Source organism: Tamandua tetradactyla, chromosome 4 (assembly GCF_023851605.1).
Source record: "Tamandua tetradactyla isolate mTamTet1 chromosome 4, mTamTet1.pri, whole genome shotgun sequence".
In the NCBI taxonomy this organism is placed as follows: domain Eukaryota; kingdom Metazoa; phylum Chordata; class Mammalia; order Pilosa; family Myrmecophagidae; genus Tamandua; species Tamandua tetradactyla.
Window position 1 is genome coordinate 148,642,221 of NC_135330.1, and position 27,889 is coordinate 148,670,109.

A 27,889-nucleotide genomic window follows, 5' to 3' on the forward strand; every position below is an offset into this window, starting at 1 on the left:
AGGAGAGTCAAGGGGAGAGTAAGATTCAAGAAGCTACGTGGCTGCTGACTTTGAAGATGGGAGAAGGGGCAACAATCTAAGGAATTCAGGCAGCTTCTAGGCTGAAAAAGAAAAGGGAGTGGATTCTTCCCTTAAGGACTCCAAAGAATACAGCCCTGCTGACACCTTGATTTTAACCCAGGAAGAACTACCTTGGACTTCTGGCTTCCAGATCTGTAGAATAATATATTTCTCTTGTTTTAAGCAACTCAGTTTGTGGTAATTTGTTATAGTAGCGATAGGAAACTAACATGGCCATGTTTTCTCTGCAGGAATTACTGTAAATTCATCATGGAAGTTTCTGCTTTCCCGTAAGTGCCTTAAGCTGGAAGGTGAAGTCTCAGAGCTTCTTTCTTGTTTTGTTTTCTTTATAGAGAAATCAGAGACAGCTTTTCTTCCCAACAATGATGAGGATTATGTCCTTACCATTGTTGTCATGGTGATCACACACATCAGCCACTTGATCACTCAGGAGCTTGTGCTCCACTGCTACTCTGTCCCACACCACCAGTGCAATATTATTAAGTAGATGCCGTACCTACCATGCCAAGTGACCCATTTTTTGCCTGGCCAGTGGTCCACCTTATGCTCAGCAATTAACATCCCTTCCCCTTAAATTCATTTTGGGGATTTTTTTTGTCCTTTCCTAGTACCCTTTCTGGTAACAAATGCTCAGCCATTCCAGTGACTGGCAGGAAACAGAATTTACTCCAAATGTTTCAAATATGCTGTGCAAAGGGACAAAACTAAAGGTTAGCAATATCAGAGCGCTATTACCATCTTATGGCTGTAGCTACCAGGGGAACACACTGAGATCTGGAGCCCAGTGAAAGCTTAAACGACAAGGATGGTACACTCATTGGGTAGAGATTCTGCACAAAAGCAGAGATATTTGGAGATGAAATATGTCAGCCTCTCTTTTTAACAGCATCTGATCTCCTGCCTCCTTTTAACCAAATACAACCAGAATCAAGCTGACAACTGAGCCTGAAAAGAAGCAGCTCATAAAATTCAACTTCTTTGGGCACAGAGAGAGGCAATAAAGAGTGGGAAAAGCATCAAAACATATGTACAGTAAGTAGTATACAATATAAATATTATTTAGAATTCTGTGAGTAACTAATAAAAAAGATAGAAGCAAATGGATAAATATGGTACACTGGAAGATTGTGACTAAATGGCTAAGGAGAGCTTAAGAATAAATAGAGCTGGGAGCTTTCATACATTATTTAACAGTTATTGGATACTACTTAAAACTTTAAAAAATGATCATGATTTGCATTTAAAAAATGTAAAATATAAAGGAGCATCCTATTGTTATAGAAAATCTGGTAAACATCTTAAAGCATAGAGAAGGTAAATTAAAATCATATGTAATGCATCATCCAGAGAAAACCATTGTTGATATTTTGATGTATTTTTTCAGTCTCTTATTTTCTGCACATATGTTTATATATGTATCATGTATTTAGGATACATATAAAAAGGATAAGTTTTGCTCTATAAACCTTTAAAAATATATAAAATTTTCAAATTTAAAATAATATATTGGCTATGTATTATTCCAATATATATGTACATATATGCACACACAAAAACCATATACATACATGTCGCATATATTTCATGTAGCATATATTGAGATATGCAGATTACTTTAATATTTTCAATATTATAAATACTGCTGCATTATATTCTTTTATATACATATATTTGTGTGAATTTCATTGTTTCCTTAGGGAGAATACTTTTCTTTGCTTCTACATTAAAAAACTTTCCATGTCTCCAGTTGCTTGTGATTGTTAATCATTGGGTTAGAGTATTGGGTACTTTTTTCTTTGACTGTCCCACCGCCCCCCTTCTCAAAGCTGTCTTTGTTATTTTGGTTCCTCCTCCTATGCCCTCAGGACCTCATGGTCAGTGTCTTTTCTGGGCTTCTCATCTCACTGTTCTCCTGCTTTTCTCACTGTTCTTTATTGACCACAGGATCCACTGTCCCTTCTGTTTGGTGTCAGACCTTATTTGCCCTGAATATCCTGTCTCTCCCATCTTCTCCAGGGAAAATTTATCTCTGTTTATGAGTTATTTATGCAGCCCCTGTCCCTCAAATGGAAAGGAAACAAAAATTCTGGGCACAGTTTCAGTAAGAAATGTGTCACACTGAAATATTAGATCCCCACCACATTATTCCCAGCTCTAATTTTCCCTTCCAAAAACTTCCTGCTTTTTCAATAGTTGTGAGACTAGGAACAAACTTGCCCTGTGTGAAATTCAAGAGTTAGTTCACAGTCAGATGGCAGTTTTTCCGGCAGATATGGTTATTTCACCCCTCCCCCCCTCTAAACCATTGAATTTTTCTTGTTGTTGGTGTTGAAGTTAAAATCACATCTATGGAAAAAAAATCCTATGTAGGCCATGTAGGTAATACCTAAGTAAGTTATTCATACAGAGCTGATCTTTCAGATGACAAGAGAAATTGTGGATAGTGACCATTCTGTTATACTGTAGATCTTGAATTTCAATTTCATTTAAAACATTGTGTTTCAGCAACTGTCTATTGCTTTCCTTCATGTAATCAACCACTAGAAGAGATTAATTGCAATTTCTAGGAGCTGGACAACTAGTCAGCGTACATGTTCTATGGGTGCTAGAGCAGCAGAAAGCTCACTTACATTGGTGAGTTTATCATTATTATTATCATTATCATTTCTTCTTTATTATATTGCCACAATTACATTATACATTTTGATTACCTTATGTATATCAATGTGTTGACCAATATATCCTCCCACAACAGGTTATATAATCTTTCTTCAATGATGTGTGTATTTTATTACTTTCCTGATTACCAAGAAAAATAATAACATTCTTAGAATTTTCCTTATACTTTTAAAGTCAGTAAATATTCATTTTGTACTGTTAAAATGTGATAAACTCATGGCAAATAGTGAGATAACTGGAAAAATCTTCAGTTGCAAACATCCAACTGTAAACACTTTGAGAATAAGAATCATATCTGACTAATCTTTATATTTCGATATCTACAGCAAAGCTCCTTGCACCGGAGTTCCTTTCAAATGACTGTGAAACTACTGTCATTAATATGCTAATAAAACAGGTAATTATAGTAATAATAACTTAATTTTGTATTGGGTGACTGCCCAGCTCACCATGACTATTTTCTTCTAATAGCTACCTCTGACCCATAGGGACATTCTATTTCACAACAATGCCCTGTCATGTTTGGGCAGAAGGTGTCCTTGGCCCCTCTTCGTTATTAATTGAGCCAGGATTGAGCATCTGTGTGTCAACAACAATCTGTCTCCAACATTTAGAATTCAAACTAAGGATGGACATATAACCAGGAAACATATGTTCCACCTGATCTGTGGGTGAGAGAAGCAAAGAGGTTCATCTGCTCATAGAGAAAATAATGAAGCAGATTTCATACAGGGGATATGCAAGGTTAGTGAGTAGTTTGTCCACTTTTCCATTTACTGTTCTGTGCGAATTACTGTAGCTCTATATTGAATAACCACTTTCTATCTCAGCTAATTCTGGTTGGTTTCTGTTACCTGTATTAATAAACATAAGTTTCCTATCTTCTAATTCTTTGTTTAAATGTCATTAGACTTAGAATAATAGTTAGATGATAGAGACAGCACACAACATTAAATCAAATTCTGCTAAAAGCCTAATAGATTGTATTTATTACTCTTGTGTTTAAAGGGCAATTTCAAATGCATGAATGGGCAATTAATTGTAATATTAGGACTGATTATTTACAAAGACATTTTGTTTTTTACCCAATACATTGCCCTTGCCTTTCTATACCTTGTTTTTCTTAAATAAATGTTCTTAATGTTATGAAATGTATTTCAAATACTCAATTCTATGCAATACAGCAGTGTCAATACAATTGATTTGCATCTTGGTTAAAAAAACGAAAACACTAAGATATTAATTTGCAATACTGAATTACAGGTGGGTTAAAGCATAAACTAGAGTAATAATACCAAGGCCTTATTTTATTAGTTTATAAAATCTCCAATTGAGTGAGGTTTAAATCAGGGCCGAAAAATATTTGGAATTGTAACTAAGTTACAAACAAATAAATGGTCTACTATTGGAGATCAGGAGTCTAAATTGGAGTATTAACTCTCCGTGCAGAGTCCCGCTGCACATATTCATTCTGTTACAGGGTTGCAAGCAGTTTCTGTGTAGAGCTTTGTCTAGACTTGTAAAAACTTTCAATAAAGTCAGGGAGACATTCAATTGCTTCCTGTCTCATGGAAAAAGCTGTAGAACCCAAATCATGCTGCCTGCTATAAAGCGAGTTCTAAGTTTGTGGCCTTTCTTTTAGTGCTTCATTTGAATCAAAAAAAGGAAAACAAAAACTATTACTATTAATGATACAGTGAAATAATTGTCTAGAAAATGTGTGGAGCTAGATTTTTATCAACTATGAGTGTGAAGTTCATTGTTTTATGATAAAAAGCATCATTATGAAGCACAGACAGGATTTGGAATATACTCATTTGTTTTGTGGTAGCACATTCATAATTGATAAAAGTGTATTTTTATTGCAATAATTTTGAAAATGTGCCCACGAGTCTATATCAGTCAACACAAGGGATCTATTCTCTATAATTTTATTAGTATAACTTTTTGCATGATATATTTTAAACTAATATATTCTTGGAACTCGAACAATATTTGTAGCATCAAAACACTTAAACTAAGACAATAAAATTATTTCTATATCTTAGAAGTATATTCACTTTACCTGCTGCACTTAATGTTCATATTTTGCTTGAATAATTACATTAGTTAAAAAATGGTAAAATCTTAATAGCTACCAGGATGAGACAATATGCTAATTTTTAAATGCCCAGATGAATGGAGATAAGAGTTTAGAATACTTTAGCTTTGCTACTTTGATCTCCAATACCCCTATGCTTATAGTAAGGACATAGTAGAGTTTGCAGATCCTTGAACAGATCCCTAACAGATCCCTAAGTTTATGGGATGAAAATATCAGGACCTGTTTCAAAAGAGAGAAAAACATATCTCAAACCAGGCAGCTATGCAGGTTTATGAAGAATTTCCAATACAAGGGCATAAGCAGATACAGAATCAGCAAATAAAAATTTAAAACAAAGAGAGCAAAAATAACAAAGCATGTTATGTAAAATTAATAGAGCTGGATTCATCATACAAATGGATCAGCGTAAGAATTTTTAAATGGGTGAGTGTGGAAGCAAGAATCAAACATCTTAATTCAGAGTCAGTGTCCCAAGCAAGCACATCACGACCAACAAAAAATCAGGATGCATTGTTGAAATCTGAACACTACGATAGCTCAGACTGATTTATTTTGCAATCAGAAAAATGTAAGTCCATCTTTAATTTGCCTGAAAAATTGACCATCAGTCTTTTCTGCTCATCTGGGCTGGAAGGTACATATAAATTATCAAGGAAATCCTAACAATCATCTCTGTAGATAAATGAAATATTTTCTCCTTTGCACTCCAAGAGTGAAGAAAAATAGATAAACAAACAACTAAAATTCATAAAATGATTTTGACAGACATTTTTGAGTGCTGCTATGTGTAAGGCATTGTGTTGAGTATTATATAAGACTCAAAGAAATCCATCCTGTTTCAAAGGATGTGGATGCAAGAGAACGAAACAGGTATTTACACAAATAACAAAGGTAGTCAATAAGTTTAGGAGTAGAGGGAGGGTCTTATGAATACATTTATAAAACACAATGAGAAATTAACAGCTTCAAATAAATAGCTAATACTATGATAGCAAAGGCTTGACCTTTTTAAAAAAATATTTTATTGGTAAATCTTAACACATAAATACTCAAAAATTCATAACATACTAGCTTTCCATACATAGTGTACAATCAATAGCTCAGAATATCATCACATAGATGTGTAGTCATCACCATGATCAATTTTTTTTAGAACATTTGAATCACTCTTGAAAAAGAAAAAGAAAAAAGAAAAAAGAGGGGTTGCATGGGTAGTTTAGCGGTAGAATTCCTACTTGCTATACAGGAGATTAGATTCCCAGCCAATGCACTTCTCAAAAGAAGCAAACAAACAAAAAACAAAGAAAGAATTCAATAGATAGTGTGGCAATAACGGATACTCACATGGAAAAAAGAATGAAATGTGACCCCACCATACAGCATACAGAAACAAAAACAAAAACAAAAAAAAAGGAAAAGAAAAAAACTCATACATACCATACTCCTTACCCCTCCCTTTCACTGACCACTAGTATTTCCATCTTCCCAATTTATTTTAACCTCTGTCCCCCTATTATTTATTTATTTATTCTTTATGTATATTTTTTTACTCATCTGTCCATATCCTAGATAAAAAGACATGAGTTTTCACAATCACACAGTCACACTGTAAAAGCTATATCATTATACAATCATCTTCAAGAAACAAGGTTACTGGAACACAGCTCTACATTTTCAGGTACTTCCCTCTGGGTACTCCAATGCATCATAAACAAAAAAGGGATAACTATATAATGTGTAAGAAAAACCTCCAGGATAACCTCTTGACTGGTTTGAAATCTCTCAGCCACTGGCACCTTATTTTTTCTCATTTCTCTCTTCCCCATTTTGGTCAGGAAGATTTTCTCAATCCCTTCATGCCAGGTCTCAGCTCATCCTGGGATTTCTGTCCCATATTGTCAGGGAAATTTACACCCCTGGGAGTCATGTCCCACGTGGGGGAAGGGGGAAGGCAGTGAGCTCACTTGTCACGTCTTAGAGACAGAGGTCGCATTTGAGCAACAAAAGAGGTTCTCTGGAGGTGACAGTTAGGCCTAATTTTAAGTAGGCTTAGCCTATCTTTTGCAGGAATAAGTTTCATAGGGGTGATCCCAAGATCGAGGGCTCAGCCTACTGATTTGGTTGTCTCCACTGCTTCTGGTAATATCAGAAATTCCCCAAATGGAGAAGTTGAGCATTTCCTCCTTTCTCCCCAGTGCCCCAAGGGGACCTTGCAAATACATCTTTATTCACTGCCCAAATTATTCTGGGATATATTGGGACATCATACCGACCTGGACCAATCAACAAAGTCTCACGCCTTATTCTAGATACCATGTACTTATGGTGCTCAATTAAACTGACCATACAAGTAAAATTAGGAAATGTACTACCCAAAATAGAAATTTTGCACCAAATAAACATTTCTCCTTTTGGGCTCACATAGAAGTTGAAGTTTTAAAATATGGACGGTATCATCCTTTACCTTGTATTCTGATTTACCTTCATCCTGTCCATATTAGCTTCATTCATATCTCTACTCAAAGTCAGATTCTTTTTTCAACTTTTTAAACAGTTCCTGTATGGATTCTGCTGACTTTTAAAGCTTCAGAACTCTAATTCTGAGTCTCAGATGTTACATAAATACCCAAAGTTTCTGGGAATGACCAGGTTATAAACAAACAGCTCAGTATTTGAGAATTTAGAAACAACAGTTACAACTCATGAATATATGTGACTGCTGTAACAGTTTACAATCTAGGACCTTTTACATTAGGTCCCAACCTGATAACCTTTGCTCTCAACTTCAGTTCACCAAGTTTTTATATTATAGTTAGTCCATATGAGGCATTATGATATCTGTCTTTTAGTTTCTGACATTTCAATCAACATACAGTTCTTAAGGGTCATTCACCTAATTGCATGTTTGTCAACTTCTTTCCTACTGGCCAGTCAGTAGTCCGCTGTATTTATAACCATAGTTTCCCCTTTCATTCCTCAGTTGTTGTACCCTTAGACCACCTCCACCCATTGTGGATTGTGAACACTGCTGCCAGAGACACCAGTGTGAAGATGTTCATTCCTGTTGCCACACTCAGCTCCTCCAAGTATATACTGAGCAATGGGGTTTCAGGATCGTATGACAACCCCAGCCCTAGCCTCCCGTGGAACCACCACCCTGCCGTCCAAGGGGCTGCACCTCTCAGTTTCCCTACTGACAGTGAATAGGTACATATCTTTCTCCACATTTTCTCTAGTAGTTATTTCTCTCTGTTCATTTTTAAACAGTTTCATTCACACATCATACAATCCAACCTAAGTATATGGACATGCCTTCACACCATATTCTATCCGAAAATGTTTCCTTTTCTTCCACAGAGAATCCATACCCCTTCCCCATGCCCCCTGCCTGTTGATATTTGGTTTTGACATAATGCCTTTGTTACCTTCAGTGGAAGCATATTACAATATTACTATTGACTATAAACCTGAGCTTGAACTGACTGTACTTTTTCCCATATACCATCTATTTTTTTGTTATTTTCCATATATCATTTATTTTTAACACCCTGCAATATTGACATTCATTTGTTCTCCCTCATGCACAAATGTTTTTTTTTTATTTGTACATTTAATCTCCATCATTCTCCACTCTAGGCATTTCTGAATTACACTGTCTGTCTTTATACTCTATCTTTCCTTCTGGTTTCATACGTACCCCCAGCCGTCTCCCTCTATTATACTCATCCCTTCATTCAGTACTTATATTATTGTGCTACAATCAGGTAGTATTGAGCTATCCATTTCTGAATATTTACAGTCAGTCCTGTTGCACAATCTGTATTCTGCAGCAATTACCCAATCTTTACCTTATTTCTATCTCCTGATGATCTGTGTTCTTAACTTCAATTCTCAAAATTCGCTCATTGATGTTTGTTCACATTAGTGAAACCATATAGCATTTGTCCTTTTGTTTCTGCCTAATTTCACACAACATAATGTCCTCAAGGTTCACCCACAATGTTACATCTTCATGATTTTATTCTGACTTGACCCTTTTTAAACAGAGGAAATAAAAAGCACATGCAATGTCAATTAATGGATTAGTAGTACTGCATGAGAGTAGGAAAAAAATTTCAAATTCTATTAGCATTATTATAATTAAATTGCTTTCTAATCTGAATTAAAACTACCCTCTAAAGTCCAAGTAATATTAATAGATCCCTAGAAAGGAATCCTCTCTTAAGGAGTTACAATGATGTGATCCATTTTAGTTCTATTGGCAAAGCTTCTAATGTTGTTACTGTTATCAGTCTCCGTTTACTCTATGGAATCAACCAAAGTAGCCTTATTAACCGATAGAAAAAATTCTATAGAAAAGGTTCAATCTCTAAAACTACCCTCTAAAGTCCAAGTAATATTACTAGATCCCTGGAAAGGAATCTTCTCTTAAGGAGTTACAATGATGTGATCCATTTCAGTTCTATTGGCAAAGCTTCTAATGTTGTTACTGTTATCAGTCTCAGTTTACTCTATGGAATCAACCAAGGTAGCCTTATTAACCAATAGAAAAAATTCTATAGAAAAGGTTCAATCTCTTTCTCACCAGTTATTAAGATGTTTGAGAATGGTGGGTCATCAATCATTTCAGACCAAATGGCCTCTCCCTGTACATTGCATGGACTTAATAAAGCTTCCACCCAGTAGTAATCTTAGAAACTGACATTTTACAATGATATCAGAGAAAATTCAAGAAGGGTTTTGTTTACTCCTTACAGACTTTTAAATTTATTTTATTTCTATGATCATAAAAAGTAATCAGAAGAAAATTTTAATATGATGAAGAATATTGAAAGCTTTAATTTGAAATTATAATACTAAAATCATTACAAAGATCGAAACTATTGAATTATTCAGCAGAGAGTTCACATAAGATGAAGTAGCAATCGATGAAGGTCATCACCTATAAAATGAACATTTCTGCACTATTAACTACTAATCAAAATAAACATTTTTGTATACAATACTTTTCAAATATGAGAAAAGAAAGAAAAAGAAGGATTATTATGAAACATGAGCATTGCCTTTTAAATTTTAATTGACATAATTTTTTAACAATTATTTTAAATATAGAGAGGCATGAAGTTAGATATAAATTTAGTATGATTATATGTCTGATAAAACCAAAACTGTATATTAAATAAAACAAAGCCATAAAATGCAACAAAAATTTTCAACATTAATTTGATGTGACTAATGATGATAATGTATGCTTTGTGTGAATTATAATTGGCAATCAAAAACAACCACTGATGACAGCTAATTTGAATTTGATCGAGATGAATAAATTCTCATACTATTTTTCTCTCTTCAAATTTCTTATAAATTTGTGAAACTTACTGTAGCATTCTGAAGGCATGTAAATTTGCTTAGCAAATACACATAATTTGTGTGTTAGGTCTTTCTCTGTTCTTTTATTGTTAATTCCACTTGCCATCAACTCGGTAATAAACCAAAAAATCGAATGTGTTAATTAAAATACAATGGTGGCGGCCATTTTTACAAGGGAGTTATCTAAATCAGGGGTTGACACACTACAATCTTACTTACTAATTTAAAAGCCAATATAAATAAAATTACACAACAAAGTTCATTTCCAATTCATTCATGAAGTGTAATAAATGTCATGAGATTGTTAATCCTAAAACATATAAGTTAAATATTAGCTGACTCCCTCAGCTGTAAGGATGATATATATACATATATATTTTAATCAGATACTAGTAGCAGCCCTTAATGTTCACTCAGTGGAAGATGTTATGTTTCTTCAAAAAGGAGGGAGTGAACCAACTGTGAATATCTGCTGACTCTGGTCAGCAAATGGAAACAAAGGAATTCCCATATATATCTCATGTCATAAGATGAAGTACTGTAGTGCTGATTAAACTAGGCAGTGTCAGGGCTTCTATGAGCACAGCTCAGATACAGTAACTACTACATATTAGAAGATTTTATCAGATGTATAATATAAACCTGTCTAAGGATGACTCAAAAGTGGCTTACTGTCCTGCAAGGGTAGTTTAAACACCCTCTGCCCCAGGAATCCTTTCCTAGGCCCCATCTGGATTGAATATCTTCCCTCCTATTATTCTTACCTCTGGTATTGCAATCATTACTTTCTATCTTGCCCCATCTCCTGTGCTGGACTGTCTTGATTTTCTTTAAGACCTCTCCACAGTGCCTACAACTGTGCTTTACACAATGAAAACTTTTAAATTCTCCTTTATAATTGAATAAATGCATAGAATTTTATTTGGTGCATAGTATTACTGTAAATGGGATGATAAAAAATATTCTTGCCAGTTTCTTTTAGATTAGAAGCATGCATTTTAAAAGTATTTCACAAAAATTTCCTATGCTATTTTTTTCCAGTGAGGAGTAAAATACTCCATCAATAAAGTCTTTTTACTATTCTGGCCTTAATTTTTTATCCAAAAGCATGTTAAATGGTACCAATATAAAATACTTTGTCATAGCTACAAACTGATCAATGATAAACAGAAGTCAAAATAAGGCTAAGTATAATTAGAATTCTAGAATACAAAACATACTTATTATTGATGTCGATATTCCCTGTAGACTGAGGAAGCAAATATTATTTCCCAGGCAACCTCATGAGATGAAATTTGTCAGCTTAATGAAGTTGTGCTGGTCCAGGACATGACTATCAGCTCTGAAGTCCCTGATACAAGTAAATGTGTACTTTTCATCATACCATACCATGAACTTGGCCATTGAGCATCTTGTACATAACCAGTATGACAAAAAATTAATTTATAATGACAAGTTGTAAACATGATAACTTGCTTGGATGACCCCTCCCAACCTCAGTTTCTAAATTTCCCTTAAATGGAAAATATACTTATTATTACTTCTCAGGATTGCAGTATTTCACTGTGAAATGTTAAACAGAAATTGTCAGTGCATAAACCCAAGAGTGGTCAAGCACATTTTTTTTCTTCCTATTACGAAGATTTCCTGGCTTCTATATGAAATCTTACTTGGCAATAAAGATTTTGAAATAAACCTAGCATAGGTTCAAAATTTGAAAAATAAAATATGAAGTGTGAATGAAGGATAAAGAGATTACATTTCTATTTCCCAAATGAAGTATTAAATTTTTTATTAAGAAAGGGAATTTTTCTCATGTTTAATTTAGTAATGAGTTGCACTATTTTGTTGTAAAGATCTATTTTAATGTTTCAAAAATTAATTTTGTTTGGACAAATAGTGGGTATTCTTATATATTTTATTTAAAAGTAGAAATAAGAACGGCTTACAGTGAAAATTTAGGGTTGGTACTTTCAATAATCTTACATGAATGCGGTAAATTTTTATCATCTACAACTGTGTAAAGGTGTCAGTTTATTCATGCTAATACCCATTTTCAATTCTAAAACTTCATTTATGTTTGCAAGTAAAACAAGCAAGAGCATAACAATGGAAGATTATCTCACCAGATCAAATGCTTTAATAGTTTGTCTCTTCCTTTCTATATTTGTGGAGTTTATTTGGATTCTGGAACTTGATGGCTCAGGTTCATATCCAAATTCCTCTACTCACTAGGCTGGTAACCTTGACTAAGATGCTTAACCCTATTTCCTCATATGTAGACTAGGGAAATAATTGCACTCACCTCATTAGATCATCATGGCTATATAAGGATGAGGTAAAATACACAAACTCTTTAGTAAAGAGTTTGTTACAATAAATGATACATGTTAAAAATGTTCCATTAACATTTTTGTATATTTTGCATCTCATAATTGTACTCAGAATGCCATGCGAAAGGGATATTTTTTATCCCTATTCCACAGATGATAAATCTAAGAGAAATTATGTAAGTGGTTGAAGTCTGTCTGACTCAGGTTCTGTCTAATCCAAAAATTTATCTTCTCCTCACTACTCTATTCTGCCTTTTTCAGAGTTTTATTCAGCTTTTGCCTTGAACTTCTTTTATATCAGCTTCAATGATTCATATAACTTCCAGGACACAGAATTCTGATTTTTGCACCAAATAACTTGGTTTAAGAAAAATGCTTTCCTTGTGCTGATACTTCTTACAAATGGTTGTAGACATTAAGTCAGTAGTATATCTCAAGCAATTTAACAATTTTACTATAAATCAAATTCTCTCATTCTATATAGTTTTCTAGTCCCTGTTTATAAGCTAAATAAATAAGGGGAACAGAAATAACTGTTCTTTTGAAGTATTTCTTTATATAGAGGATAGTTAGAGTTTGTTTATTTTTGTCCTTCAATGTAGTAAACAGATTATTGTGCATTTTGACAAAATCATTCTTACAATCATTACATTCTTTATTCATTGTTAGTAGGTTGACCCATATCAGAGAAACTATGAGCAATGTCCTTACTCTTCAATCTAATGTACAAGAGTTTAAAGAGTTTAAAGACTTCAGTCAACTCCATTTTAATTGTTAACCTTTGCTTATTATTTTCAGCAACTTCTCCATATATGCTTTGCTAGCACATAGTAAGTAGAAACCCACTGAGAATTACACAATCCCCTCTATTGTGGTACCGCATCATTGCCTTACCCTTTGGTTACTTTCTGCTCTTAAAAAAAAAGTCATCAGGTAAAATTATTAGACAATGTCAATAAAATTTAATCACAATGTTTTTATTATTTTGGCAAGTAAAAATATTTTAAGGTATGGTGAAGGCTATTGTCATTTTTTTCCTTATTTTTCAAAGTATACTGAAGTTCTGTCTAAAATAATATATTTTATTTTTGTGAGCTTTTATTTATCTCATTACAAAACCCTAGCCAAGATAATGAAAGGGTTATGGTTCAATGGCATGGCAGTATTAATAAGACTTGTTACCACTTATTAAGAGTAAATTGCATGCTAAGTACTTTACATTGACTCACGAAATTTCCACAACCACCCTACGGTACATTTTGATACTTAAGTTACAGTTGAAGAAACTGAGATTCAGAGAGTTTAATCCGAGATCGCATAGCCAGGAAGTGACTGAGCAGGAGACTGGACCTAACTTTAACTGACACTTAAGATGTCTTTCCTAATACAAAATGGGTAATTTTCAAATTTTGGGAAACTTGGCTCCTTTAAAAAGGAGTAAAATCTTAATTGCTGGATAATGTAAACAAATCTTCTCAATATTACAGCATTAGCTAGAACACTGGCTGCTACATATGTGTCACTGAAAATCAGCACCAAGGAGACCTGGACTGGATCATAGACATAAAAATTTTTCACAACTTAGTCTAGTTTTCTTTGGCTTAAGTTTAGTAGTATATACAGCAACTTCCATCCCTCACCCATTAGAGGAGAAAAAGGCGGTGAAGGAAAGAAAATGTATGGAGGGTGCGGAGGTAGCTGATGATATAATACAAAAAAAAAGGAAATCAATTCAGGACTGGGGTATATGTCTACAACTCTCTCCCCTCAACACACACACACACACACACACACACACACACACACTATCTTTCTTTATTTAAGTACATTTACATAATTCTTTGGATTGTTATGTTTTCTAGAGTCTATTTAAGTGCAAAATTTCTACTGTACAAATATTCCCAGGTGAAGGCTGATGTAAAACTTGCTTTTTCTTTTTTAAGAGTAAAAGAAGTTGTTGCTGCAAATTTGTATGGGTAGATTGGCAGCTCAGAAATGAATGAAAACTGTTATTTTCTTAGGCAACCGATCTATCCTAGGCTTCACCAGATGTGAGTACAAAAACTACTTCATTTGTAGGAATAATCCTCAAACTCAATTCTCAACACCAGTCTCTTTTGGGATGTGATACTGAGAATCTGCAGAATGCAAGAATGCTCACATATAAAAGGCAAATATGAGAATTGTCACTTTGAGGAAACTGTCGAGGTCGTTTCTTCAGATTGGAAGTGTCTTAACATGTGCAGAGGTTCAGGCTGTTGCCTGCAGCCCTCAGGGCAAAGTATAGTGGTTTCACCGTCCCTCTTCCAACGTTTTCTGTTAGTTGAGCAGTTCTTCTGAGTCCCTTGCCAGCTCTATTTTATAGTCTCAGATATTCCCAAGAGAAGGTTTGGTGAAGTGGAGAGGGTTGGGGGTAGAGGACAAGTTTGGTAATACAAAATTGGACTCAGATTTGGCAATGTCCAAGATTTAGCTAATTTACATACTTGTTTTGGATTTTATTAATCTATTTCATATTTGTTTTTTCTTGGCACCATACCTCCCTACCATAACACATCCAGATAGGTATCTTCTGACTGAGTTGGCAGTCTTTGCAAACATAGGTATATTGGTAGACTCTGAAGTCATATTATTAATTAATGACCAAATCTTCAAAAAGGCAGTGCAATAAACTAAAGAACATATTTGATGGGGGAATATCATAAATGGGATGCTTAATGAGGCACAGGAGACACATTTTTTTCAGGTGACCCGTTTTAATATTTTTATGCATTTCCTGAATTGGAAGTAGGAAAAATCCATATGTCAAACTGCCCATAAGGAAAACTGTCATATGTCAAACTGTTCATATTTGAATTGAGAATTGTTGGTAACATTTTGTTGAATTGATTTAATCAGCATCCTGTTTCATATGAACATGTAAAAATTATGCAAAAACTATTTTGCATGTATGCATGTGTGTGTGAGGGGTAAGGCAGAGAAAGTTATTTAAGGCATTAAAACACTGTTTAGAATTCTGCCAAAGTAGAAGACACTGCTGTCTTAAACTAAGAGACAGATTCATTTGATTTGTAGAAACGGTTGGAGTAGACTACTTATGTGGATTAGCTTTATGACTTGAAATTAAACTATAAATTTGACTTTTGCATACATGATGCTGAAATGAGGTAGGGTAAATTATCAGCTAAATGTTCCTGTATTGCATCTATATAGTGTAAACAGGTAGTAACACTATACTAAATACCCATATCTATTTTACAGAAATCTCTACTATAATCATTCTGTTAACATTTTGATTCATATAGTCATTTTATTTTCTTACTTCCAGCCTTCAATCGCCTATTATTTAAACACTTGGAGAAAAATAGAGAAAAACAGTACTTCTCTTTATCTCCTATAGCTCAGGCACACTGTCAGGATGTATTTCAAACATTACCTGATATAATCTTCACAAGTACCATGTTAGAAAGGTAATTATTTCCAAATATTTCAAATGAGGAAACTGTGGCATAAGAAGAAGAAATGTGCTTATGTTCTCATCACCAACAAAGTTTTAGATTTGGAAGTAGGAACTGGATCTGTGTGATTCCAGGGACCATGATCTTTGCTACTGATACAGTCTTATTTTAAACTTGGTAGTCAAAATTTATTCTTAAATAATAAAAAAAAAATATGATGTCTCTAACTCCCTAGTGGTATAAAGTTAAAATTCCTTGGCATGGCATTCAACATCTGCCATAATCAGCTCTGTCCTACTTTCTCTGGGTAAGATTCACTACTTTTCTCCACATATCTGGTTATGCATTCAGTATAGACTGCTTGACATTTTCTATATCGGCTCCATTCTATTATTTTCTCTCTTAATTTATATTTGTCGAAATTCTATACATTATTTAAGTCCTAAAATAAATGCCAACTTCTCCATGCAGCCTCTCCTCATCTCTCTCAGTTAAGCTCTTATAACCACCATTTGCACCTCTGGTTTATACTTATGCAATCTGAGCCCATGCTCAAGCTATTTTTACACATATCCTAGCACCTCTAAGAAACTCATCTTTATAGTTTCCACAGTGCCTGGCATAGTGCTCTGAACATAGATGGATTGGAATAATTATCTCTTGAGTTAGTGAGTTAATGTGATAGGCTTCTAAAGAGAACCCTAGATGTTATTCTTTATTAGTGAGATGCTTTGGTTGTTGATTCTCACAGAACTTTTCAGAACTGTTAAAACAAAACTTGTTCACAACAAAATCCCCAAATGTTATTCCCAGGATAGGTTCTGGAATAGTAATATATAAAACTAGTTGCAAGACTGTGAAAAGCATTCCAAAATGTCAGAGATCCTGGATTTAAAAACAATACTGATGACATTAATATGGAAAACACATGCAGCAATTAAGGATGTGGACATATGTGTGCATACAAAATGTTAGAATTATTTTATTGCATCAATATACCACTTACCAAAAACTAGAACCCATTTATGACACCAATGTTAAGATAATTTGTCAATAACACATGCATTGGTTCAAGTTATAATGGTAAAAAAATTATAAATTAAGGCACCCTTGGGTCATTCAGCTCAGCTGGCAATACACCTGAATAAAAAAGGAGCGCAGGGCTTAATATCCAAGCCTGTCATTTTATTTCTTTCACACAAAAAGTATGGGACACAGGTGGCCAGAAGTCAAAGATCATACTCTGCCTGCATTCTTCATAAGGCACAGTGCAAATGTATGGGATCTGCTGGCTGAAATAAAAAATTCACTAGAATGGGGTGCATTTTTAGTGACCCAGGTCAAAGGCCATACTGCTCTTGGTGTTTTACAAATGTTTGACACATTAAATACCAACCTCCTAGGGATAGCAAATAGGCCATGCAGCTAAAAGTATTCATAAGCATTAAAGCTTCATTCAGAATTCTCCTTGTGAGAGATGTAGGTCACATAAGACTTGTGCCATGGTTACAGTACTTGTTTTACTCCCCAGTGACTAAAAATTATATTCTGGACAATAACTTTGAAAGCAATTTCAGGTCACTCAATATGAGGCCTAGAAACATAATCAAAGAGTAGAAAAAAGCAAAAGTATTATGCAGATGTATCCTTCCTTGAAATTCATCAATACCTGCAATTTTTCATGTTTCTCCATATCATTTTCATGGATTTAGCCTAATCAGTAACCCATGTAAATTTCTGTCTAGGGACATTGGTACTCCAGGGCAATTATTTTGCCAATATTTAGCAGCTTTTACAGTTCAATAGGAAATTGACCTATTACGAAGATATGTTTTGACAAATGTTTGGGGAAGAATGTTACTTGGAAAATAAAATAGTGTATGGAAAAGAAGTGCTTTATATGTATTGTATTTAAGGAGATATTATTCTTTAAGACAGTATCTCATTATCCTTATTTGAACTCTTTGGAAAAATATGAGAAGAATTAATGTGTGTTGTAATGAGCCTTTCCCTTTGTTAATTTTGTATTACAATTTGAAAATAATAATTTAGCTTTCTTTGTGGCTTTATCTAAAACAACTGTGTAAATTAGTGTGAATTAGGATCACCTCTAGGGCTTGTTAAAACACAGATTGCCTGGCCCCAATCCAGAGCTTCAAGTTCAGTAGATTGGAGGAGTCTGAAAATCGGCAATTCTAGCCTGTGCCTCCGGGGTGCTGATGCTGCTGTGCAGGGAATCGCACTTTGGGAACCACTGAGCTAAATAAATTGTTGTCATAATCAAATCATAATGAAAGAATTCCCTTCATAATCTAAATATGTTCAAATATGTCAATATCTTTTATGTTTTATAAATCTAATATCAATACTCTCTTTAGTTTACTTTTTCATTTGGATATTTTACCAAAATGTAGATTCAGAATGTCTTTCTTCCTAAATTACGTATCACCATAAATTTTTTTTAATAGTGACTCTTAGAACATCTAGAAAATATTCTTATTAATTTTCCTGAAGCCTGCTAAATTCGTTATCAATTATCATTCTTTTCCTGTCATATATACATAAAATATATACATATTTGCTTCAAAACTTTGGAAATAGGTAGTGGTGATGGTCGTGCAATACTGTGAGTATAATTAATATCAGTCAATCACACACTTAAAGAATTATTCTTTGCCATTAGAGGTAATGATGAGTTAGCATGTGCCTAATCCTAGCCATTCATTTTCCAAATTAAATTTTGTTTATGCACCTGCACTCTTATATGTTAGATAATGTTATGTTATGTATAGCTTCTTTTTCATCAGAGGTGGTAAGAGATATCTCTGCCTCTGGTGCCTGCATTGTTATAATTTTATTGTCTAATTCCCCCCCCCCCCCAGTAGATAATGCTTTTGTCATATAGGTTTTATATCTCTTTTCAGTAATCCCAGGTTACTCTGGCTTAAAAAAAATGTATGGATAAGGCTTGGGAAACTATGCTAGTCATTCATCTCTCACATTAATTTTAACAGAGATTAAATGCATTGCATTTATTATCAATAACAGACTTTGTGTACCAGAAGAACTTATTAATATTGTTATATGCAAAGAGGTATGCAGAAAGAAGGTGGGGACAAAGGAATATAAGTTGTGGATGTACCACAGAGCCCTTAGCATCTTATCAAAATGCTGCAGTGGTACTTGCTAGTAAGACTTTTATCCCTCTTACCCCCACCCCCACCTTTAATCATGTACTTTTCTTTAAGGATATTTCTCTGTTGATTTTTTTTTAGGTCATATTATTGAAGAAAGTAAGTCATAATCTTGGTGCATACAAGTTTTCAATTTGTAGTAATTCTCATCATAGTTCATTGTAGGTGAATATTTCTACTTTTAAGTTATTTCAATAGTTACTCATGCATAGAATACTGATTTACTAAGTTCTTTTAGCTTTTTTTTACTAACACATGCAATGTGTTTCCAGACTTAAAAAAAAAAAAAAGAAATAGGAAAGGATTAGTAGCAGCAAGTAAAGGGATATGGTTAGCCTAAAAACACATGCTAAAAACATATTGTGCTTAACTTTGTTATTTAATAACCCCTTGGAAACTTGGACCTGACATCTGTTTTAAAGATTTGTAAATTGCTTTTTTGTATTTTTAGCTTGGTTCTTCATATGTATATATATATCACACCCTCCCCTGAGCCCCCTACAGTGGTGGAGAGAATAGATAGAAAAAGCATTACATAGGAATGGTATGAGTATGAGGAGACAAAAAGAAAACAAAAAAAACAAGGGAAATAGAAGAAGTATTGTAAATTCATTCTGTCCCTTAGGTTATTTTCAGTGGAAAATTTTATCAGATTTGGAGGATGGATACCCTCACAGAGCATATCTCAGTGCCCCAGGCTCACTTTCCTCTCTTCTCTAAATCATTCTCTCAGACCCTTATCCATTCTATTAAAGCCCCTAGGTAAAGTGCTGCTGTAACCTACAATAGAGCGCAAATTAATCAACTGACACTTCTTAGAGATAACAAGTCCTTTTTCTGTTAATCTTTTTATTTCATCCTCATGACTAACTATGGTGATTGAACTCATTAGTTTCTTCCCCCAAATTATTTTTTTCTTGTGTATTAGAGAAGTTTTGTTCCCAAACAAATTAATTCAAGGCCCAAGCAATCAGGGGCAAGGATGTTATGTGTGACATAAGAGTTATGTGTTTGGGTGTGTCTGAAAGTTGCGGACCTGGATTTGTTAAAGAAAATCAGGGTGTTATGCACAGAATTATGTGTTTTTGTGTGTCTGAAAGTTATGCACAGAGGTATGTGTTTATGTGTGTCTGAAAGTATGGGGACATGGATTTATTAAAGAAAATCAGGATGCGACTTCTATGGGAGAATTTCTACTGACTCAGTCTCGTGGCAAATTCCACCCAGAAAACATATGACCCTATTCTAATTTTAGTATTCGTGTGTTGATGCCTAACTCAAATATGCTTCCATTGTTTATATGATAGTGTAAATCATTTGTGCTTATCTAGTCTTTTACTCCTTTAAACTATAAGGCTTGACTCTTCTGCCTTTGAGAAGTAATTAAATCCGGAATATCGTATATAGGACTTATGCAACAAATTTTAAGTGAATTATTGTCCCATTTAAATCTTACAATTTTAATCTCTAAAGGAGTAGCAAATAGAGTTTGGTGTCAGGTATTTGCAAGTCCTCAGTCAAAGAAATAGGTAGAATTAATAATGCTAATAAGTGAAATATGTGGTTATATTTTTACCTTGGTTTGTTGCTCTCTTGCCTCATCCATCTTCCCACTTCCAGACATATATGCAGATGGAGACTTTTTCTTTTTTTGAAACTTGGAAATTAATGTAAACCTGACTTTACTGCAATGGTATGCATTGTTCTAAGACAATGTTTCTATCCCATACCTGACTTGTAATAGTTCCTAATAAAGACGTGTCCTGTGAGTGAGTGAAAAAGATTTGTAACATGATATCTTTTCATAAAACAGCTCTCTAAACATGGGATTCTACTTTTCAAAAATTAGCTAAGAAAGCAAATATGCCCAAGTAGCAATCATATTAATTATTGTTGTTCATTATGTAATATTCTGAAAACTAACTTAAAGAAAAACTTTTTATTTGCCTTTTGGCTTTTTTCCTGTATTCAATTCTTGCTGCAAAAGAATTTATGCTTTGAACTGTGAAGGAAAACTGAAAGTATTAGAGACATCAATCTATGGCCAAGATGTGGCCAAAAGTTTGAGTTAACCCACCCTGGAGCTGTCTACTGCCAGATAATTCACTATCTGGAATAAATCAAAATTCAAAATATTTTTTTAAAAGCCAGTTCTCTCTTGTTTATCAGAAAAGCAGTGTCCAGTTTATTTCAGAAAGATGAGTTTGTAATGTTTATTTTTTATTATATAAAATAAAGACAAAGGTATTGCTTACTTAAAAATTATACAAGTAAGGTGGGCAACAATGGTTCAGTGGCAGAGTTCTTACCTGACATGCCAGAGCCCTGGGCTCATTTCCTGGTCCTGCCCATGTGAAAAAAAAAAAAAAGAAAGAAAGAAAATTATGCAAGCAACATGATGTTACATAGACTGGACTGAAAGAGGGGAGGTATTTTCAATCAAACTGTGGTGAGACATCAGTAAACTGCTGCTCTTGTTGGTAAGAAAAGTTATCCAGGTAACTGAAGGAAACTATAATCCTGATGTCATTCCATTTGGTGTCGCAATGAGTTGTGATTCAGTGGCTTCCTGGGCTCCTCTGAAATCTGGTACCATGTGGGTGATAACTTATTTTCCTTGTATCTATACATTTTCTCATGCTAAATCTTGCATTACTTGAAGTAACTTAATGAAAACTTCTCCTTGCAAATAAAAGTAGTTGGACCTAGAGAACATTATGCTGAGTGAGTCTAGCCAAAAACTAAAAGACAAATGCTGTATGGTCCCAATGATGTGAATCGACATTCGAGAATAAACTTGGAATATGTCATTGGTAACAGAGTCCAGCAGGAGTTAGAAACAGGGTAAGATAATGGATAATTGGAGCTGAAGGGATACAGACTGTGCAACAGGACTAGATAAAAAAACTCAAAAATGGACAGCACAATAATACCTAATTGTAAAGTAATTCAACACTTCAACACTGAATGAAGCTGCATCTGAGCTATAGGTTTTTGTTTTGTTTTGTTTTGTTTTTTACTATTATTACTTTTATTTTTTTCTCTATATTAACATTCTATATCTTTTTCAGTTGTGTTGCTAGTTCTTCTAAACCGATGCAAATGTACTAAGAAACGATCATGCATCTATGTGATGATGTTAAGAATTACTGATTGCATATGTAGAATGGTATGATTTCTAAATGTTGGGTTAATTTCTTTTTTCCCATTAATTAATAAAAAAAAAAAAAGTACAGCTATGGCAACACTCATTGATTTCATTCCCAGTGGCTGCTGACAAAAGTTATCAGTATGCTGCTTAAGTGCTTATTTTTCCCCAAATTGTGGAATGTACTTATCTGATAGTGTCCCCAAAACAAACCCAAACCTCCTTTTAAAAGTTTGTTGTGTATATATTTTAAGTTTTTTCAAAATTTTAAATAAGCAGTTACTAATTACTACTACATTTGACTGCTCAGTTGTGTGAATACTATTCTATGTTTCTATACTCACTTTTCAGAGATTGATTGAAATATCCTGGTAGGCCTAAGTGCTTACACTGACTTTAATCAATGGTGAGACTTACTGAAAGCAAACATTAGCAAACCACAAGGAAAGTAAAGATAATGCATGTTGAAAAAGAAAAGGTTGTACTGTGTAGCTATTGCACAGGGTGCACCCCAGAGTGGGGTGAGTTGGACCTGAGAGCTTCACTGTGCTTCTCTAACTAAAAGATTCAATACTCTTCCTCAGCCCCAGCACAAGAGTTTGTTAATGTTGAGTACATTAAGTCTCTGAGCACGGAGGGTATAGTAATACGTACCCTTCAGGTCAGAAGAGGAGAAAGAATCTTTCTTATGCCAGCTCAGGAGCTCGTAAAATAACTGAATTTTGAGCCATACTTTGATCTCTCATTGAACAAAATGCGCCTGGCAGAGCAGTTAAGACCATGGACTGCATCTGCCTTGACTGTGTCAACCTGCTCCACCATACAGTGATCCTGTGACTTTGAAACTGTGCCTCCATTACCATATCAGAAAACCTTGCAACCAAGAAGGCAGCCTGCTTTGTAATGTTAAATAGGGATCAGAAGAGGCAAATATAAAAGTATCTGATACATAGCAAGCACTTACTAAATGTTAACAAATATCATAATGAAAGAAAAGATATATATATATTCATGTCTATCTATTGGTCTTTCTACTCTTTCTCCATCTACCTTCTGCCTTGTTACAAAAGGCATTCAACATGGACAAAGGTATTATCTCAAAAGTAAACAAGTGTGTCCTCCTGGGAGTTATTAGAGTGCTTAGGAATTTTTAGTAGCCACCTGAATTTGATGCTCCCTATCCTGGACTTGCCCTGAAAAAGTTCTACACATGCTCTAATTTAAAGACCATACAGAGATAGGAACACACCTTGTAAACTGGATTAAATGAAAAATTTCTCTTGCTGTGCAAAGACTAGAGTCTTCTCCTTACTGGAGGTGAGCATGCTTTATTGAGGATCATTACCTTGCATTTGTAAGACCTTGAACAGCCTGTTTTATAAGACCTTTGCTTCTCATTGTACTTTTGAGGAAGGCTGATACTACATGAGCTAAAAAGGAGAAAACTAAAATTGGAAAATACAAAATCAGTCACGTTGAAAAGTAGCTTAAGTGGTACAGGGTTGTTAAATTTTGAAGTTAGTGAGAAGTGGGCAGATGATTCTGCTTCATGGAAATCCACTTTAACTGAAATTCCACGTAGGCACCATGGAAGTCTATCTAGATGGATTACTTTAGATATTGAATGAGGACATAAAATACTGAAACAGGAAGCAAAATTCCAAAAGAAATTTTGTGGCTGTAATGTATGCTGTCATTTTTTGAGTGTTGTTCCATGATTCGCATATTATTAGCAGTTCCTAGATTGGAGGGTTTGCCTCAGAGCCACACTATAAATCATCATCAGAGATAGTTGTGATAGTCACTATTAATACCTTGTGTTCTGTACTGAAATGTCTTTTTCTGCTTATTTTCTCTTCTCTCCTTTGCATTCCACTTATCATCAATCACAAAAGCAGCTTGGCCATTTCTCTCTGTCTTGCCTCAGTGAACTCCTACTTTCCCTGACCGCTAACCCCTCACTGGAATGCATATGGCCTGTCTGTCTCTCTGGGCCCCTATTCACCTCTCCCTATGAGCCTCCCTTCCTGGCACTGGGCTGCAAGGCAATATTTTCCATCTGTTGAATGAAGAGCACGACACCGGCAGTTTGATAAAGTTTGGGAGACCACAGCAAACCAGCGATGCACACTCACTTTTATTCCACAAGCCTATGGGAGCCCAAAGGGATAAGAGCCCTTTCTGCTAGGCTGAGCACAGAGCTTGGCATTCAGAAACAAATATTCCTCCTTGAAAACCTCAATATGTTTCATATTCAAGCCAGAAACATTGTGGTTTGGAATAATCTAAAGATGCATCTAATCGGAAATTATCTTGAAATGTGTGAGCAAGCTTCTCTTTCATGCACCAGCTGTTTTCTTTCTGTTGAATGTTTACTGGAGGGGAGATCAGTCTGTGTTTATTATGCAGTAGCAAGGAAGTTTTGTCTGTTCTGAAAGAACCTACAAGGCCTTTTAAAGGAAAAGAGAAAGAATGGTTCATCATGAGTTCAGACAAGTTTTAGGGTCTTTGCAAATAACACATCCCCACAGTTGGGCATATAATTCTTTATAAAGCAATTTTCTAAAGAGTTTCCTGTGTGCTAGCTCTCAATGTTAGAATACTTGTGGAAAAATTGTTAAAATACCATTGCTAAGGTACAAAAATAATTTTCACAATAATTTTGTAATGTTACAGGACTTATGATAATTGGTAATGTGTATGACTTCATTTTCATCCCTGAGGAGATTTGTAGATATTCTTAAGTGGATCATTAGCTTTAAAAATAAAAATAGGAGGGAAATACTCTTGATAAAGGAAAGAAGTTATTTAATAGTATTTACTTGTTCAGAGCACGTTAATTTCTGTTCTCTGTGTTTGAAATGCACTTTTCCATCAATTTTGCATATTAAAATTCTAACAAGCCACTGAGGATTCTTTTATTAATTTTGCTAAATCTTTCTTCTTTCTTTTATTCCTTCCAATCCTCTCCTTTGGGAATAATCACATTTTAACTATGCTCTACTGAGCATTTGCAGATTTTTGTTGACAGTTCAGTTTGCAACAGTAGCACTTGCTACCTTTTATTGAATAGACATTGTTTTTAGACTCTGTGCTAGATTTGATAGATATGTTACCTCATTGTATCTTTACGACTTTATGAAATTAGTGTCATTACATCTATCTCACAAATAAGGAAGTCATCTTCAAGAAAGTTTATGAAATTTGCTCAGTCCCACTCAGGACTAAATGGTGGAACTGGGATTTGAACTCAAGTATGCCTGATAACAAAGCCAATATTCTTTTTCTCTGTGCTCCCTGAAGTTTTTGTGGATGCTTTTGTAGACACGCACTATGCACTAACATAGACACACACTAACATAACAACATGCTTTTGTAGCACGCATTAACCTGATCTTAATCTTTCTGGATTTTAATGCCTCAAGTCCTGAACTGCTGTTGGCAATCACTTTTACTGCACTAAACCAAAACTGTAAAATCTAGGCTTAACAGAAATGGAATAAGACTAACAGTGATTCCATTTATATATTTTGCTAAGGTTTTGTGCCTTTTACATATGAAGTAACAATTTCTATATATTCAGACAAAATACTCAAGCATATAGGATTTAAGTGAGAGCGTGTGGTAAAACCATCCACCAATTTTCAGACGAAAAATGATTTATTCTTTTAAGTACCCACCACTCACAGTTTTTCTACTTTACTGGATTTTTTATGCTAATTTTGGTAGTTAAAATGAATCTGAATTTTCATCTGTCAAATGTCCTTTACTTTGTTATTTTTGTTACTATTTGGCTTGTGAAATGCTTTTCCTTAGGGTTCCCCAAACTAGGGATTTCAACAATTTATTTTCTCAAATGCAGATAAAATTTATTTGAATTAAACATTTAACCATGTTCCTGGGAATCAAATCAGACTGTTTGACAAACTAAATGAATTTATGAAGATGACTGGGGGAAGGTAGCTTAAAGAAAATGCCAACCAAACTTGTTGAACCAAAGAAGCATTGCGAAGTTTTCTCACTCAAAGCCTATACTAAAATGTGTTGCCTCTTAGGTATATATTAAACAATTATTAAACGCATATAACACTCAAATCATTGCATCTCCCTTTTCAGTGGCAATTACATTGACAATGATATATTACCATCAGCACTATCCATTACCAAAACTTTATAAAACCTTGACTTTACCTATTTCAATGAAACTTAGGCTCTATGCGAGTGTGTGTTTAAGGAGGAAAGTTGTTGAATTGGGTGTTCAATGACTCACGACATTTTAGTTCCTCCACACTTTAAAATGTAATAACATTTACAGAGGCCATCAAAGTTCAGTGTCCTCACAAGTATAAATTTATAACAGCATCATTTGGCAATAAAGTACTTATTCAGTCTATGCCATCAAAAAGCTCTACAATCTATTTTGTGTTTACATGTTCTTATTTCAATAAGATAAGATGATTAGATATATCTTTCAGATACAAAATATTTCCCCTGGCTACAGACTGCCAAACTATCCATTGCTTGCTGGTAGAAGAATGTTTAGAAAGCACAAAGAAGAAAATGATTCTTCTTTGCTTAAAGTCTGTTATGTGCTCCATCACTTGCAGGATAATGTCTAAATTTGTCTGTTTAAAAATCCAGATTCTTTTTAGGATGGTTCCTGCCCACTTTTTCAGCTTTAACACTCTAAATACCACCAGTTCGTCAATACATGCTTCTTTTCATTTCCTGAATTCATCATGCTTCTTTTTTTTTAGAAGAACTTGGAGATATACAATGGAGGAAGCGGTGCTTAAAATTTAAAGTGACTTTTAAAGGAGTGCCAGGTATTGACAGGTAGATAAAGATGGATTCCTAAATGTTTAGTGCTGAAGAGATGAGATGAAAAGAATAAGAAGCATGAGAAAGAGAATTAGAAGAATGAAAAGAAAGAGGGAAAAAAACCTTAATCTTTTAATGGAATTCACTTCTACTATTTCATTTTGTATTAATTGTATTTCAGCAAATGTTTTTCTATTAATATTAAATCCATGTAACTTTGTCACACTTCTTGCTAATAAGCTACATCCTCAAAGGTATAAAAATCATTTTACATTTAATATTGTGAGGCCACACACCTTTCACATTTAACACTCAACAGTTAACAAACGGAGCCCTGGGTTATTCATACTCTTGATTCTTGTGGTTAAAGCCACACATCACAGTACCTATATACTTAGACCTGATTGCGGAGCAGTGGTTCATGCCGAGGTTTTCTTTTACCAATAATGATTTAGGACTGTTGACAAGACACAGTAGAAATAGATATTATTTTAAAATATGTTAATGCATTTCTTTCCCAAAGGTCATCTTTGCCTTATATAGTGCCTACAATTTCTCCAACACATATACAGACAGCCATGAGAAGCAACAGGAGAAGAAAAAGATGATTCTCATTAATCTATTGAAGTTGAAAGTAAAAACAAAAGATGAGTCTCAAATTATTTCCGAGTCAGTTCTCTATCATCATTAATGGAGTTATC

The 27,889-nt window shown here is 34.3% G+C and overlaps 2 long non-coding RNA genes across 12 annotated transcripts in view; one reads left to right on the forward strand and one right to left on the reverse strand.

Annotated features, from left to right (window-relative positions):
* Positions 1-27,850, forward strand: LOC143679432 (uncharacterized). 11 transcript variants are annotated; one of them, XR_013173752.1, is made up of 7 exons: positions 1-350; positions 968-1,113; positions 2,587-2,715; positions 3,087-3,157; positions 3,249-3,504; positions 27,125-27,203; positions 27,712-27,850. It is a non-coding gene; the product is annotated as an uncharacterized LOC143679432 (long non-coding RNA). The 11 variants fall into 11 exon arrangements; XR_013173760.1 differs by having other exon boundaries at positions 312-350; positions 1,007-1,113; XR_013173756.1 differs by lacking the exon at positions 1-350 and adding an exon at positions 433-791.
* The window catches only part of LOC143679434 (uncharacterized), a 51,383-nt gene continuing 48,058 nt past the window's right edge, over positions 24,565-27,889 (reverse strand). The window contains exon 3 of the long non-coding RNA XR_013173761.1: positions 24,565-24,817. This is a non-coding gene — a long non-coding RNA (uncharacterized LOC143679434). The remainder of the gene's footprint in view (positions 24,818-27,889) is intronic.